We start from the raw sequence: 10080 nt of genomic DNA, 5'->3' as shown, positions 1-10080 counted from the left end.
AATGGAAGCAAAAATAGACAATTGAAATTATGTCAAGCTAAAAAGCTTCTGCGTGGCAAAGAAAACCAAAAACCAAAATGAATAGACAACCCAGGGTGGGGGAAAATATTTGCAAACTAACCATCTATTAAGAGATTAATAATCAGAATGCATAGGAGGTCAAACAACTCACTAGCAAAAAAAAAATCTAATTAAAAATGGGCAATAGATCTGAACAGATATTCAGATCTGTTCAGATCTGAAGACATACAAAGGGGACCAGATATATGAAGAAATGTTTAACATCATTAATCATCAGAGAAATGCAAATCAAAGGGGAGACCAGATATACAAGTAAAAAGTAGTAAAATAAATAAATAAATAAAACAGTCCTAGCTCTTATAGAGCTTTTGTTCTAGTACAGTGACAAACAAGAAATGCTTAACAAACTCTGGTGGTTGCCAACTGATACAAGATAAAGCAGGGTTTGAGGAAGAGGAAAGGACTGAGTAGGAGGCAGACAGAAAGCTTCTTTGGACAGGGTCAAGGAAGGTCTTGGTGAGGTTCAGGAATCATGTGGAGGCCTGTAGGGCTGGATCACAGCAAGCAAAGGGTCTAGTGGCAGCATGTGAAGTAGGGAAGAACTGGATTATCAAAAGCCTTATCAACATGAAAAGAAATGTGAACACTTTTTTCTAAGCACAGTAAGCAGCCATTCTTACATACAAAGGGGACATACAAAGGGGACCAGATATATGAAGACATACAAAGGGGACCAGATATACATAGGGGACCAGATATACAAAGGGGACCAGACATACAAAGGGGACATACAAAGGGGACCAGATATATGAAGAAATGTTTAACATCATTAGTCATCAGAGAAATGCAAATCAAAAGCCACAATGAGATATTATCTCATCCCAGTTAAAATGGCTTTCATCAAAAAGACAGGCAATTTAACAGATGCTGGCAAGGATGTGGAGAAAAGGGAACCCTCACATGCTATTGGGGGAATGTGGGTACAGCTGTTATGGAGAACAGTGTGGAGGTTCCTCAAAAAACTAATAATAGAACTACCCTAAGATCTAGCAATATCACTGCTGGGACATATTAAGGAGACATCTGCACTCTCAGGTTTATTGAGGCACTATTCAGAATAGCTAACCTAAGTGCCTATTAACAGATAAATAGATAAAGAAAACATGATATATATACTGGATGGACTATTATTAAGCCATAAGAAAGAATGAAATCTTGTCATTTGCACCAGCATAGATGAAACCGGAGGCCATTATGTTAAGTGAAATAGATTAAACACAGAAAGACAAATACCACACATTTTCACTTACTAAAAGTAGATCTCATAAAAATAGAGACCAGGTTGGTTACCAGTTACCAGAGGCTTTTAAAGGGAGAGGAAAAGGAAAAGGGGAGAAGATTTGGGGAAATAAAGAACATAAATAGATTTGCTACCACTGATCTGTATACATAAAACTGGTAGAGTTGCCAAATTTTATGTGTGTATTTTACCTCAATAAAAAATTTTTAAAAATTGGCAAAGGACCTGAATAGATATTTCTCAAAAGAAGACATACCAAAGAGCTGACAGGTATATGAAAAAGCTCAACATCACTAAGCATTAAGGAAAGGAAAGTTAAAATCACAATGAGATATCACCTCACACCTGTCAGAATGGCTGTTACCAGGGAGACAAAAGGTAACAAGTGTTGGCAAGGATGTGGAGAAAAGGTGACCCTTTAGACTCCTGATGGGAATGTAAATTAGTACAGCCATTATATAAAACTCATGGAGGTTCCTCAAAAAGTAAAAACAGAATCAAAATATGGTCTAACAATTCCACTTCTGGGTCTTAAATCAAAAGATTTGAAATAAGCTTGTTGAAGAGAAGTCTGCACTGCAATGCTTACTGCAGCCCCACTCAAAATAGGAATCAATCAAACCCCCAAGTTTTGGGGTTGGGGTTGATAGGGACATCAGGGTCCTAGTGTACAAAATCTCAGACAGTAGGAATAACTATTTTTTGACAGCTATTGTACAGTGTCATGAATATATTTAACACTATTGATTAAGTGGAAATGGATCATCCTAAAGGTCTTTATCCTCATTGTCTTCGCATTGGGTAAGCTGAGAAGGAGGAGGAAAAGGAGTTGGTCTTGCTGTCTCAGGAGGGGCAGAGGCAGAGGCAGAAGAAGATCCATGTATAAGTAGACCTCTGTGTAGTTAAAACCTGTGTTGTTCAAGGACTAGTTGTATAAGCATGTGACTCAGAGATAAAGGCATAACTACTTTTATAGGAGTGTAAACCAAACTTTACAGTGTCTAGTGTTCAGAGTTGGCCAGTGTATCAGGCTTATTAAATGTGAAACTTTGGGAAATATTTATCCAGCCTTATTATTAATTATTATTATTATTATTATTATTTTGAGACAGAGTCCCACCCTATCCCCTGAGCAGAGTGCAATGGCGTCATAGCTCACTGCAACCTCAGGGCTGTGAGCATCTGGCTACCTCAGCCTCGGGAAGCGCTGGGATTACAGGGGCTGGCGGTGAAGCCCCGGCTGGGTTTTTCATTTTTTTTTTTTTAATGAGTCGGGGTCTCACTCTTGTTTCCAGACTTTTAAAAGCAGGTTCCAGTCACCAAGACTCACTGACTAGTTCCAGTGAGGGTGCATTTGAACTGGACTAAACAGGATTTCTTCTTACAGAAGGTAGAATAACTCTTGGGTCTGTAAAAAGTTACTGGGCTTATTAGAAAATCGAATTTGGAGGCAGCCATCGTCAGCTCAGAGGACACCCTCAGCTCTTACCATTCACTTTAACCCAGCTTGTAAAGCAGGGGAGGGTAGTGCAGGTTAGAGTGACTAACACACAGACAAACCTCCTCACAGATACATTTAGGGATGGAATCAGAGAAAGTGTATGAAGGACTTTAGAGATCATCTACTGCATGATTTTCAAAAGGAAACTTTTTCTTTTCTTTCTTTTTTCTTTAGTAAGAGAACGAAACAAAGTATTAAAACTCACACAAAACCAAGTAGGAACAGAGTGAACTCCTGTGATGCTTGGTAGCTGCCCACCTGGCTGCTCCGGATATCCTTTGGCAGTCGACCTGGGAGGTGCCCTAGAACACCTGGAAGGACAGACTGAAACCCCGTTTTACAGACGGTCAAATGAGGAATCGAGCGTTAAAAGTATTTGAAACCTCCAGAGCTAAGGATGTGCAGAGTCGAAAGCTGAAGCCAGGACTCTGGCGTCCCCAAGCGTGTCCTTTCCACCGCATCCGTCCTCCATGCGTGGGCTGGCTGGAGGCTTGAGCTCTGGATTCAGCTTCTGTTCCAGATGGCAAATGCAAAACTGGGCCCTGCGGGGACAGCCTGTGTGAAATCTAACCCGAATCAGCGTCCTATTGAGGCACTCAATCTCTGGAAGCAGGCTTAAGACCATTAAGGAAGCACATCCTCTTGGGATCGGAAGGCACGTGCGGTCGGGGCGAGGGATGCCGCGGGCTGTTCCCTTGGCCCGAGAGCCGCCTAGGGCAGTGGCGGGTGAGGAACGTTGCGAGCCGCCCCCGGAGCCAAAGGCTCCGGAACCGGGCGCGCCGCCTCGTGCAGTGACCTAGGAGTTCCAGCAGAGGGCACTGTTCCCTAGCCATCGGAAATGCTCCCCAGCGCAGGTGCTTGGAAAGCCGGCGAGCTCCTTTAGAAAATGTTTTCCCCAGCAGTTCTAGCCCTCTGCAAAGAACATAAAGAAAGTACAGCAAATCAGACCCATTAAAACCTGTCAATCACACAGATTTCTAGGTTGTAGTTTTAAAAGCATCAGGTGACCAGTAGACAGTCTGATCTTCATCCAGTTTGCCTACAAGTCAGTTTTAAAGTTTCTTGACTGAACTGGTTTTAATGAATAGCCAGAACTTACCTTGCAGAAGGAGTTGTGAGTGAGGAGGGGAGGGCGTCTGGAGCTAGGTACCTACTTAGGCCTACATGGCTGGTTCAGACACTTCTTTTCGAGGCCTACCACTGCCAGAGAATAAGAAACTGGGTTTCACTTCCTCCAATGAGGGAATCCTGATCCAAAGGGGTTGCTCCAGGGGCCCTCAAGCTCCTTTATCGCTGCCCCAGGTCTGAGAGCAAGAGAGGAAGGACTGAGAGAGGCTTAGGCCACTGTCCTCATGAATACCATGAGTGGCAGCACTCTTCCCTTTTAGGAGTGGTCTAGACCAGTGCTTCTCAACTGGGGGCTATTGTGTCACACACTCGACCAGGGGATATTTGATAATGTGACACTTTTAATTGTCAAAATTTGAGGAGTGCTATGGAAATTTAGTGGTAGAGGCCAGGGAAGCAGCTGAACTCCCTCCAAAGCACAGGACAGTCTCCCAAAAGAAAGAATGATTCAATCCAAAATGTCTAGAATGCAAGTTTGAGAGACTGTGGTCCAGACTCGGGACCTATGATTATCAAAGTGTGGTCCTAGACCTAGTGTCTCAGCCTCACCTGGGGACTTATTAGTGAAAGTGAAATCTTAAGCTCCACAACCAACCGAATCAACCTCCTCTTGGTCAAGGGGACTCCAGAGAAACCTTGGGAGGTCAGACATGCCGCATTATATCTCTTCCTTTTTGTGGTTTAGACACAACAAATGACCAGCATTAATGGTAAAATAGAGCCCGCAAGCCTAATAGAACAGATGCTTTGTGGCAATAAAATACCAAATTGTAAATAGGACCTATAACCATGCCAGGTGAGAGTTCAGTTATGCTTCCTTACATTTAAAGGATAAACTAGGTTCAGACTGCCACAAGGTTTTCCTCTTTCTCTGGCAGTTGAACAAACCTTGAGATAAGCAATATTAAAATTATTGCAGCTCATCCACCACCAGGTGCTGAGCTCCACCCACTGTTCCCCATGCCATAGCTACAGCTATGACTATAGGACTAGAGACTGATTTCAATACCTCTCTGCTGCTGAGAGACAACTGACCATGGACGGGTTCTGGCCAATTTACAGAGGTTGTGCACAGACTTTTCTTATGTCTTGAAAGACCTTTTAGTGCATAGGGCCTAATCGTGATATGTTTAAATGTAATGTCTCCACCACAAAGTGAACACAGGACACCTGTAACATGCATGTTTGCGCATAACACATGTGTGCATCCTGCCTTTATGACTATTCATAGCTCCTCCCATGGCCTGGTGAATATGTATTCTTGGACAACCTGTTTGGCATAATTCCTGTTCCACCCCCCTCCCCGACCTCAAAGTGCCTGCCTTTTGGTTTCTGTTGGAGGAGGCTGTACTTCCCAGTGTGCTGGGAGGGCCACACTGCAGGTTGTAACCCTTAACGACAGATAAAGTCTCCTCCATATTTATGAAGACCTTGGGTTATTTTTCAGTTGACATCACAAATATAAATTCTGGTCCTCTGGCTCAGAGACCTACTAAATCAGAAGCTCTAGGAAATCTGTGTTTTAATGAATTTTTCAGATGATCTAATGCATGCTTAAGTGTGAGAATTGCTTGTCTAGAGACTATGCCACTGGAGATGGGTAGTCTAAGGTAGTAATGTACTTATAGGCACTGCAGAACTGTTAAAATGTAGATTTTGGTTTATAGTTAAAATTTGCATTTCTTACAATCTACAGGTGATACTTACGATACTGGTCAGGGCCCACACTTGGAAAAGTGGGGATCTAAGATGTTGCTTCCAAATTTGTCAGATTATAAAATACTCCTGGAGTGTTTATTGAAATTTCTCTCTGAGGCCTGCAAAGTAAGACATCTCCAGAGGAAGGATCTAGGACAGTGTTTCTCAACCTTCCTAATGCCACCACTCTTTAATACAGTTCCTCATGTTGTGGTGGCCCCCAACCATAAAATTATTTTTGTTGCAACTTCATAACTGTAATTTTGCTACTGTTATGAATCATAATGTAAGTATCTGATATGCAGGATGTATTTTCATTGTTCCAAAGGGGGCTCGACCTACAGGTTGAGAACTGCTGGCCTAGGAAAATGTATATTTAATAAGTGCCCCAGAAAATTCTCATGATCAAGCAGATTTGAAAATATTGATTTCAGAGGGTAGGTTCAAGAGTTATTGATTAATGATAGCACCTCTGGGTCCCCTTTTAAGTTCTCAGTCCAGACTGGGGAGACTCAGCTGGGGAGCTTTGAGATTCCCCTGCCCCAGCCACAGAGCAGAGCAATTATATCAGAACCTTTGAGGGTGGGACCTAGGCAACAGCACGTCTAAAAAGTTGCCCAGGTGATTCCAATGTGCAGCTATATTTAAGAATCAGTGACCTAGGAAAATAGTCCGGCAGCTCCTCAAAAAGTCAAACATACAGTTACCATATGACCCAGCCATTACTCTCCTAGGTATATACCTAGATGAATTGAAAACATATGTCCACACAAAAACTTGTACACGAATGTTGATAGCAGCACTATTCATAATAGCTAAAAATGGAAACAACCCAATGCCCATTGGCTGATGAATGGATAAACAAATTAAAATGGATGTGTTATATCTACATGATGGAATATTATTTAGCAATAAGAAGGAATGATATATGTTACAGAGTGGACGAATCTTGAAAACATTATGCTAAGTGAAAGAAGCTGGTTGCAAAAGGCCACACATTGCATGATTTAATTTATGGGAAATAACAAGAGAAGGCAGACCCACAGAGGCATAGATTAGTGGCTGCTAGGGGTTGTTACAAGGGGGCAACTACTTAATGGGAGGAGGGCTTTATTTTAAGGACAGTGATTTTCAACTGGTGTGCCGTAAAAATTTTTAAAGATTATTTAATTAATTTTGAAAATATATATATTTTTGTATAGTAAGTATATTTTTTAACTTCTTTTTGATCAACATAATTTTTTTCTCTTTTTTTATTAAGTGATAGCTGTATACATTAATGCAAACATGGGGTACAGTGTAGTGTTTTCATATGCAATTTGAAATACTTTCATCAAGCTGGTTAACATAGATTTCATGTCATTTGCTTAGTCATTGTGTCAAAACATTTATATTCTAGTTCTAGAAAGGTCCACTTATACCCTTGTTTGACAGATATATAGGTGATCTTTCCAGTAACCCTCCCACCACCCGGCCACCCTTCTCCCCTTCCTTTCCCCACCCCCTCCCCATATTCTTGGGCTAGAATTAAGTTGTAGCTTTCATTTGAGAGCTATAAATTAGTTTCATAAAAGGGCTGTGTACATTGGATACTTTTTCTTCCATTCCTGTGATACTTTGCTAAGAAGAACATTTTCCAGTTCCATCCATGTAAACATGAAGGAGGTATGATCAACATAATTTAAGTATGCTGCAGAAGTTTAACAATAGGTTCAAGTGTGCTGTGAAATGAAAAAGGTTGAAAAACTCTTTTAGGATGATGAAGATGTTTTGAACTAGATAGAGATAATGGTTGCACACACTTGTGAATGTACTAAATGCCATCGATTTGTATACTTTAAAATGGTTAAAATAGTAAATTTTATGTTAAACAAATTTCATCTCAAAAACAAACCAAAACAACATCAGTGGCCTATATACTTTCCTAATTGAGGTAGATTTTAAGAAATCAGGCAAAATCTTCAAGTGAGTGGATTAGCTCTCTCAGGAAGCAAACACCATAAATCAGTGGTTCTCAACCTGTGGGTTGAGACCCCTTTGGAACACTGAAAATACATCCTGCATATCAGATATTTACATTATGATTCATAACAGTAGCAAAATTATAGTTATGAAGTAGTAATGAAAATAATTTTATGGTTGGGGGCCTCCACAACATCAGGAACTGTATTAAAGGGTGGTGGCATCAGGAGGCATTAGGAAGGTTGAGAACCACTGCAAATAGACAATCTGCAATGTCTGTGCCTCTGAAGTCTCTGACTCTTGGTAGGGCAGGGAGTAAGTGGTTTCTTAGAGTTTGATTGGAGTAGTACATACAATCGGGTCCCTATGATTAAGGGCAAAGAAACTAGATTCCAGAATTGGAAACTTTTGCTCTTTGTAAGGTCAGAGATTAACTGAGAAAGTGATTGCTAAGAGAATTTTTTTTTTTTTTTTGAGACAGAGCCTCAAGCTGTGGCCCTGGGTAGAGTGCTATGGCATCGCAGCTCACAGCAACCTTCAACACCTGGGCTCAAGCGATTCCATTTTCTTAAAGTCCTAGGTGGAGGCTCAGGATATTTAATTTGAGTATAAACAGAAGGATGATCCCAGAGGGTAGATGTTTGAAGACTGAGCAGGCAGGTGACAAGTAACATTTCTGTAGCCTGGGAGGGGAGACTGGGACTGCCCCATGTCGAGCAGCAAAGGTCCCGAGGATGCCCTAACTCGATGCTCTCCCCACTTGCAAATAGACAGGGAGGGTTGTGATGCTGTTAAGAGACATTGAAAATAGTTCTCTCTCCTGAAAATTTGGCCTGTATAATTAATCGTTTTTGTTGTTAATATTTGCCTCCCTTGCTGGACTCTAAATCTATAAGGGTAGGGACCATGCCTGTTATAATGTTTTCCCCACCATATATTCAGCACTACTCTCAAAACACCTCTGTTGACTGACAACAGGCAAAGCCCCGTGGAGAGAGGTGAAGGCTGACAGCCACACTGCCAAATGTGGTGGAGTGAGGTGGAGTTTGGGAGCAAACCTTGGCAACCTGGAACCATGAGGGCAAGAATAGGCTCACTCAGTACTTTGGGAAAAGGACTGTCATCCAAAGAGACTTCCTGGAAGTGATGATACCTGAGCTGAGTCTCAGGGATGACCAAGGGCTAGTGAGTTGGAGACTGGACATGCAGTCCTGCAGAACAAGCAGTGTAAGCAGGGCCAGAGGCAGGTAGGTGCCTGGGACTGCAGAGCAACTGTTAGGGTCGGTGGTGTGAGGCTTGTGACCTGGTGAGTGGTGTGACCTTGTTGGGATTCCATCCTGAAGGCCATGAGAGGCACCTGGGGGAACGGGAGACATAATTAGGTCTGTGTTACTGTAGAACCCACTGTGGCTGCTGTCTGAAGGATGGATGTGAGAATAAATAAAAGTATAAAGCTGCAGAAATAGTCTTAGAGAAGGAAGATCAAGGAGGAGAGGATTGTCGTGTTGAACTAACAAGGATCATGTGCATGAAAAAGAGGGGAAAGATTTGAGAGCATTTTTGGTAGGTAGATTTGTTGGGATTTGGTGGGTGACTGCTGGCTATTTGGAATGAGATAAAAAGAGGAGTCTAGGATTTTAATAACGATGATGATGATGGTGATGGTAATGCTTATAGCTAACCCTTGTTGAGCGCTGATATTTCAGGAACTGCGCCAAGTACATCACACTCCCCATGTCACATGTGCCTTCTCATGACCCACTGAAATAGGAACTATTTCTTTCCTGGTTATATAGATGAGCAAACAGAGACCCAGAGAAATTGTGACCTGGCTAAGCTGCAGATGCTCTGGACCATTCTGTGATCTCCTGCAGATACTTGCTCTGGAGGGATCCTGGTGAGGATGGACACTTGGGAGGCACTGGTCTACTACACACAGTAGTTGAAGTTATGGAGTGAAAGAGAGTCTAGGAGACAGCATGAGAGTGAGGAGAGAAAAAAGTCAGGAATGGGACCAGGGGACACCAAAGACCATTTTGGAAATGGCCATCAGGAAGTCACTGGGAACCTTGGTCAGGATGGGCCTAACTAAGGTAAGGGAAGAAACTAGGGTAAGAGGAGAGGCAAAATCTGCTAGGCTAAGGAATTCGGCTATAGGTGGGATCAGGGGGTCAGAGGACTATTTTTCCTTTAATCATTAAGTGGAGAGAGATTTGCAGACGTTACAGGCTGGAGAGATGGAACCAGAGGAAAGGATGAGTTTGATAATGAATGGGAGAGCAAGAAGCAATGGAGGAACGCCTCTGAGGCAGGAGGGGGAGGTGAGTGCATCACCCTTCAAAAGGAACAGGAAGACTTCCTTTGAGTCCAGACTACAGTACAGGTTTGAACCCACCTTGAACAGGACACAAGGACTTTAGAAAAGTGAGGTTTGACCAAGGGCTCCAGCTATGGAATCTAACGTCACACT

This window comes from Otolemur garnettii, unplaced genomic scaffold (assembly GCF_000181295.1).
Source record: "Otolemur garnettii isolate 467f Iridium unplaced genomic scaffold, OtoGar3 scaffold00011, whole genome shotgun sequence".
In the NCBI taxonomy this organism is placed as follows: Eukaryota; Metazoa; Chordata; class Mammalia; order Primates; family Galagidae; genus Otolemur; species Otolemur garnettii.
The sequence above is the reverse complement of the archived record's forward strand: the minus strand, read 5'-3'. Positions refer to the sequence as shown.